Source organism: Marmota monax, unplaced genomic scaffold, assembly GCF_021218885.2.
Source record: "Marmota monax isolate L192 unplaced genomic scaffold, Marmota_monax_Labrador192_F-V1.1 WCK01_AAM20220418_F8-fsc00218, whole genome shotgun sequence".
Classification (NCBI taxonomy): domain Eukaryota; kingdom Metazoa; phylum Chordata; class Mammalia; order Rodentia; family Sciuridae; genus Marmota; species Marmota monax.
Window position 1 is genome coordinate 2,301,819 of NW_026694764.1, and position 6,128 is coordinate 2,307,946.

A 6,128-nucleotide genomic window follows, 5' to 3' on the forward strand; every position below is an offset into this window, starting at 1 on the left:
TTAGGGCGTCCAGGAGAGGCTGAGGGCAGACAGGGAGGAAAGGGTGTGCTTAGAGTGGAATCTCCAAATCCTGACGCAGCTTGAACTAATCTCTTGCCTTCCCCCATGAGAGGTCAGTCCCTGGCCTCTACCCACAGGCCAGGGCTCTGACCTGTATTCCCTCCAATGCTCTGTTCATTCCTGATCCCAAAGAGACTCAGGTCCAGAACACACACAAACACCAACCATTAGAAGAAAAAGAAAGAAAATAGTTGTGACTTTAGGATGATATTGTAAAACTGATTTGAAATTAAAATGAGAACATTTCATCCTTGGGGGTGGGGGGAGGAACTCCTAATTAGCTTTTCCTTTTCAAGGTTTGAAGGAGGCCCCCAGGCTGGGAAGGCACAGCCAGATGACCCACAGGAAGGAGAAAACTGAAAGGCTTGTTTCCATGGTCCTGTTTAGCTTTCAAAGATATTTGGAGCCACAGAGCTTTCTAACCCATTCCCTGCCCCACAGGAGGTGGATCAGTCTAACACATGCTGGCTGCTGCCCCTCCCCACACACATACACACACAGTGGGGACAGGAAGGAACACTGAGTTACCTAATCCAAGGAGCCTTCCAGCAATTATTTCACGAGAAAGTCAAGTGCCAAAAGGCGTGCATGTTGCATGTGTGTGCGAATGTGTATGTGTTCCAAGTAGCCGTCTGGACAGGGTGAGCCAAACCGCTCCCCACATTCTTTCTACGGGTGGAATTTTTGATAGAGACCTTGAGAGATGCTGCTGTAGCAGCCCTTGCCCCCAGACAACACTCATAGCCCCAAGAGGTAGGAACACAGGATCCTGGAGTTCAAAATTCCTGGTTCCAGCCGGAGAAACCCAGTCTCCTCCCTTACAGAACCCGAGAAAGGAAGTTTTGGGAGGGCCTAGACAGTTAATCCCTGGACCACAGCTGTTGTGCACCTGAACATATACCTGGACTGACAACCTAGCCACGGGAGTGGAGGCTGAGCAGGGATCCAGCCTCAAGAAGAGGCTGGCTGGGGTCTCTGGGATGAGAACCTCAGTAGGTGGAAGGTGGTAGAGATCTGCCCAGGATACATCCACACTCTCCAACCTCAGGTAAGTTACCTAGTCCCTCCTGGGCCACTGTGGATAATATCTAGGAGTTGCTTGGGGCCAGGGCAGGGTTCCTTCTGGGGCTAAAGTAGGGACTCTGTCAGGGGCAGACTGGGCGTCTCCTGGGTCCTGGGAAGACAGACGGTGCAAGATTCAAACCATCCCCCTGGCTTCTTTCCCTCAGCAGTCAGACCACTGAGTCAGTAGCTGGAGATGAGCCTAGAAGAGAGAGAGAACCAGGAGGGCAGGGAAGAGGGGCAGGAGAAGAGGAAGGAAGAGAGGACAAGGGGAATTCTGGAGGGCGAAGGGGGTAGAGCGCCGTCCAGCAGCACCCTATCTATGAATCTGGCTCCAAGACAGATGGGAGGAGGCTGCCACTCTGCTCCTAGGCCAAAAGGTCCTCCCAGCTCTCCCTGAAAATCACCCCCCATCCTCTCCAGCTCAACTCCAAGCTGTGAGGGAGGTGAGGGCTGCTGAACCTGGCCCAACTCCCTCCAAGTTTGCCAGCTCTGATGTCAGCGAGCAATAGAGGCCGACCTCCCACCAAGTCCTGGGGGTCTGGCATCTGCCCTTCCAGCTCCCCCCCACTCACTGGGCTCTGACCCCATCACTGCCTGCTGGTCCCCTGCTCAGCTCTTCTTCTAGGCTCAAAGCAGGAGGCAGACAAGCCTTCCCAAGGCCCCCTGCCAGTCACTTTAAAAAATCAAATCCTTGGCAGGCCCAAACCTCATAGTTAGGGAAGTTAAAGGCATAGAGCTGACATGAGGAAACTGAAGCTCTGAGAGGGCATCACCTGGCCTGAGATCACTCAGCAAGGCACTCAAAGACTGGACTGGAACCCAAGATTTGAGGTACTTCCTCTTCCTACATCCACTCTGAGCAACAGTCAGATCTAGGCAATTCAAAGCAGTTCCTCTCTGCGTCCCAGGTTGGTGGGAGGCTCAACTCCCCTGGAATTTGCCCCTCAGAAGTATTCTGGGGGCTCTACCCACCAGCCTGATACTACTTCTGCACCCTCTGCACCCCTGGGTCCACATGCATGGGTGTACAGGTACGCACTTGCATTCACAGAGGGGGTCTATCTCAGCCATTTGCCTGTCCCCACACTTGGTGTGGCTGCAGTACATTGGATGATTGGATGTCTGGGAAGAGGGGTCTCACTGGAGAGCCAATGGGACCAATATAACTGTTGGGTGGGAGGACAATGGGGGATGCAAGAAGGAGAGAGGTAAGAATGGCTCCCGAATTCTGACTTGGGGACATAGTGGTAAAGGTCACTCTGATGAGTTACAGAGAACATGTATTAGAGCGAAGTGTGGGCTGTGAGGCTCGTGGACCAGCGTCCAGGGCCGCATCAACATTCGCACTGGATCAAAGGCAGTCACTGATTTCAATGGAGTGCCCTCCAAAGCCCACTACCAGAAAGAACTCAGATTGGAAGGTCAGGGGCCAGGCCAGACCTATTGTCTGCCAGGCCCTGATTGGCCCTGCCACACCCTCCACAGAGGCCCCAGCTTACTGGGGCAGCTAATAGGCCTGGTCTGGTCATTAGGCTTCATACTGGGGAAGATATATGCAGCTAGCCATACTCCCTCCACGGTCTGCAGCTTCAGGTGCCCAAACCAAACACATTAACAAGACCTCCAGGAGGAAGAGTTCTGGACTGAATCCACCCCCACAGCCAACGTACCATCCCCCACTCCTCCTCCCAAATCCTGAAATCCTCTCTGTCCCTGGAAACTGTTGCCTTGTTATGAGGTCCATAGGGGTGGGGACGCAGGGCTTACATTTATCTTTTCCTGCCAGGTTGCTGGGCTCAGAGCTAGGAGGAGTAAGATAAGGAGGGAGGTAGAAGATATGGTAGAGGCTGCACAGGAGCAGAGGCCCCAAGGTGGGTAAGTCTTGGAGTCCCCAAGTCTCACCTCCAGCCAGGACTCAGGGAAGTGCCCAGGAGAGGAACCCATGGGTCTCTACCCTCCTCCCCACAGCTCTACCTGCCTAATGCAGAACCACAAGAGCTAATCCTGGAACTCTCAGGCCTCTGGGAGGCTGGGAAGACATTCTTCCTGCCTCCTGGGTAATCACAACTCCCCTTTACAAAACCTTCCTTTAAATCTGTCCCTCCTTTCCGGTGGACACTCTGCCCCACACTCCTGTACTTTTCTTTTTTTTTCTGGTACTAAAGATTGAAACCAGGGGTGCTTTACCACTGAACTACATCCTCGAGCCCTTTTTAAATGTTTTAATTTTGAAACAGAGTCTCCCTAAGTTGCCCAGGGAGACTGACCTCGAACTCGTGATCCTCCTGCCTCAGTCTCCCAAGTTGCTGAGATGATAGGCATGTGCTATGGCACCAAGCTGATAGTGTGCATTTTTAACATTAATCTTTTTCCTGGGTCTGAGAATGTGTCTGTGCACGCATCATGCTTGCACATGCATGTATGTGTCCGGGTAGAGAAAACAGGTGGGAGTTAAGAGTCTACTATCTGCACCCATGCCTGCACATACACGTGATATGGGGAGCGTGTGCACATTTGTAAGTAGCCATGTTTGCAGGAGGGATTTTTAATGTGTTTGCTTGGTGGTGGATGTGTGTTTATATTTACAGCCTGCAGTACCTGTGTCAGTGTAGACATCAGGTGTGTCCTATGCAGCCGGTACTGTACACATGCTTGTACATGTCATGTATACAATAGATCTATATACCTTAATGTTTGCATGTATATCATCGTGTGTGGATTTGGACATACATATTACATGACCCGTTTCGGACTGACTCCAGCCAGATCTAGAAGTGTCTCTAGAAGGCACAGTTCTGGTGTGTTCTAGGGCCTGCTCTGTAGAGATTCTTGCATATAAAATTCTACAAGTGACCCTGGTTTGGGGAGGAGATATTAGAGAGCAGAGCTTCCTGCCCTCTTGGACAGACATTAGACTCTCTTGACCCCAGTGGGAGAGGAACTTCCCAAAGGCCTCCGCTGAGGCCCAGGCTGCCCACCCATTCCTGCATGGAAGCCTGTGGCCCTCCTCCCAGAAGAGGGGCTGTGGAGGGTGAGGGGTGGGGACATCTGCTTCCAGTGCAGATAAGGCCATTGGGCTCACATTTTCCATTTCCAGGATCCTCCCCCTTGGGTCTCAGCCCCTAAGCCCTGGCCCCCTGTACTCCGGAGGCCTCTACACTGATCCAGCCCAGCTCCCCACCCTCATCCTGAGAACTATGGAGCCAGGAGGGGAGATTGCCGTGCAGAAGGAGCAAGCACTTGTCTGAGGCTTCAGGCAAGCAGGGGCGGAGCAGGCACCCTGCCTCAGTCTATCCCAGGCTTCTGGATATTGGGAAGGGGTCTCTAGAACAGGGAAGACCCAGCCTGAGGGCCCCACAGTTCATATCCAGATGCTTGGGCCTCTAGAAACCTGCCTCTAGAGATGGGAGGCAGGAGGATTGGCACTGTTCTGATAACACACTCCCTGAATGCATACCTTTTCTGCCCAGCCCAAGGACCACAGACCCAAGGGGCAAGCCATCTTTTGAGGGCAGAACTGGGCCTCCAACTCTGGGTTCTTCCTCCCTTCTCTGCCTCTTACCAGCCCCTCCTCAATATCCCACCAAAAGGCCGGCTCCCTCCAGCCCTGCCTGGGCCTACCTCCCCTCCCCCTTCTAGAGAGGGGGCCGGGGGAGGGATTATTTATAGGGCCTTGCTCAGTGGCCTCCAGGACAAGAGGAGCCAGAACTCCAGAGCTACAGCTCACTAGGCCTTCCCCAGGGGCCCCACGGGACAGGCAGTGTCTGCTTTCAGTCCAGCAAAAGGCCGCATCAGTCAGAGTGGGCAGTGGGGGTGGGGAGGACAGGCCAAGGCAGGGGGCTGGGCTGAGGCTTGGGCCAGGGGCCCTGTGGACCCTTTTACAGCCCAGAGACAAGCTAAACTTCCTCCAGAGCATTCTGAAGACTAACCAGGACTAGGAGCCTGTAGGGAAGAATTCAGGGGTCACTGCCCCCTCCTTGGGAAGGCCTGAAGGAGTCACCAGGCGGCCATGTCTCCTCTATGAGCCCCAAAGGCATCTTGCTCTTACAACACTATCCCAGCTAGTTCTCCTCCTGACCCAGGGCTTCAGCTGCCAACAGGACAATACCTTAGAAGGCCATTCAAGACCCTTCCTGACCAGATCCCCTTGCCCGAGGCACATCTTCTACTTGCCAGACTGACAAATTCCTGCTCACTCCTCAGATCTTCAGAGCCCAGCTTCAATGTCACCTCCTCCAAGAAGCCTCCCTGATGATGAGGCCTGCGGCCGGGCCACACCTCTGCTGACCCCCTCAGGCCTCCTGTCCTTCCTGCCTCCCTCCTCCAGGACAGACCTTGTGTTTCTCTCCAGCCGCTGTCTCTCCTTAGGGTGTGGCTGTGTGGCTGCCCCTCCCCTCAGGCTAGGGGCTCCCTAAAGGGCAGGACCCTGTCTCTCTCGTCCCTCTGTCCCCATCACTCAGCCTCCCCATCCCCATCAGCCAGTGCTTGTTGGTGAATGAATGAGGGGAAAGAGTCCAGAAGGAAGGAAGGAACAAGTGGGCGAATGGGTGAGTGCAGAGCGAATGGGCATCTGCAAGAATGGGGAGGGCAGGTGAGCAGGCTCGACCCCCTTCAGTGCCTCCTGACCCTGGGTAACTGCTTGGCGACCTGGAGGGCGGGAAGGCAGCAGGGGCAACCCAGGCCAGGTCTCAGTGACACTGCCGGGCCCTGGGCAGCAGCCAGATCGGTCACTCTCATTCTTTCCAGATCAAAGTTCCCTCAGGGAACAGCCTGGAACCTGACACTGGCTCTGGGGGGTGGGGCCAGCTGGCCCTCTACAGGGAGAGGCTGGGCACCTGTCCCCTGTGCTAGGGACACCGGTAGTCCAGGGCCAAGGGGAGGGAGGGCTGGACCATGTATGCACCTACCCCAGCCCCACCCCCACCCCTGGATGAAGGGCCACATCATTGAGTGGCGGGAGTCCTCAGACCAAGGCCATCCTGCACCAGAGTCCCTGAGGATGC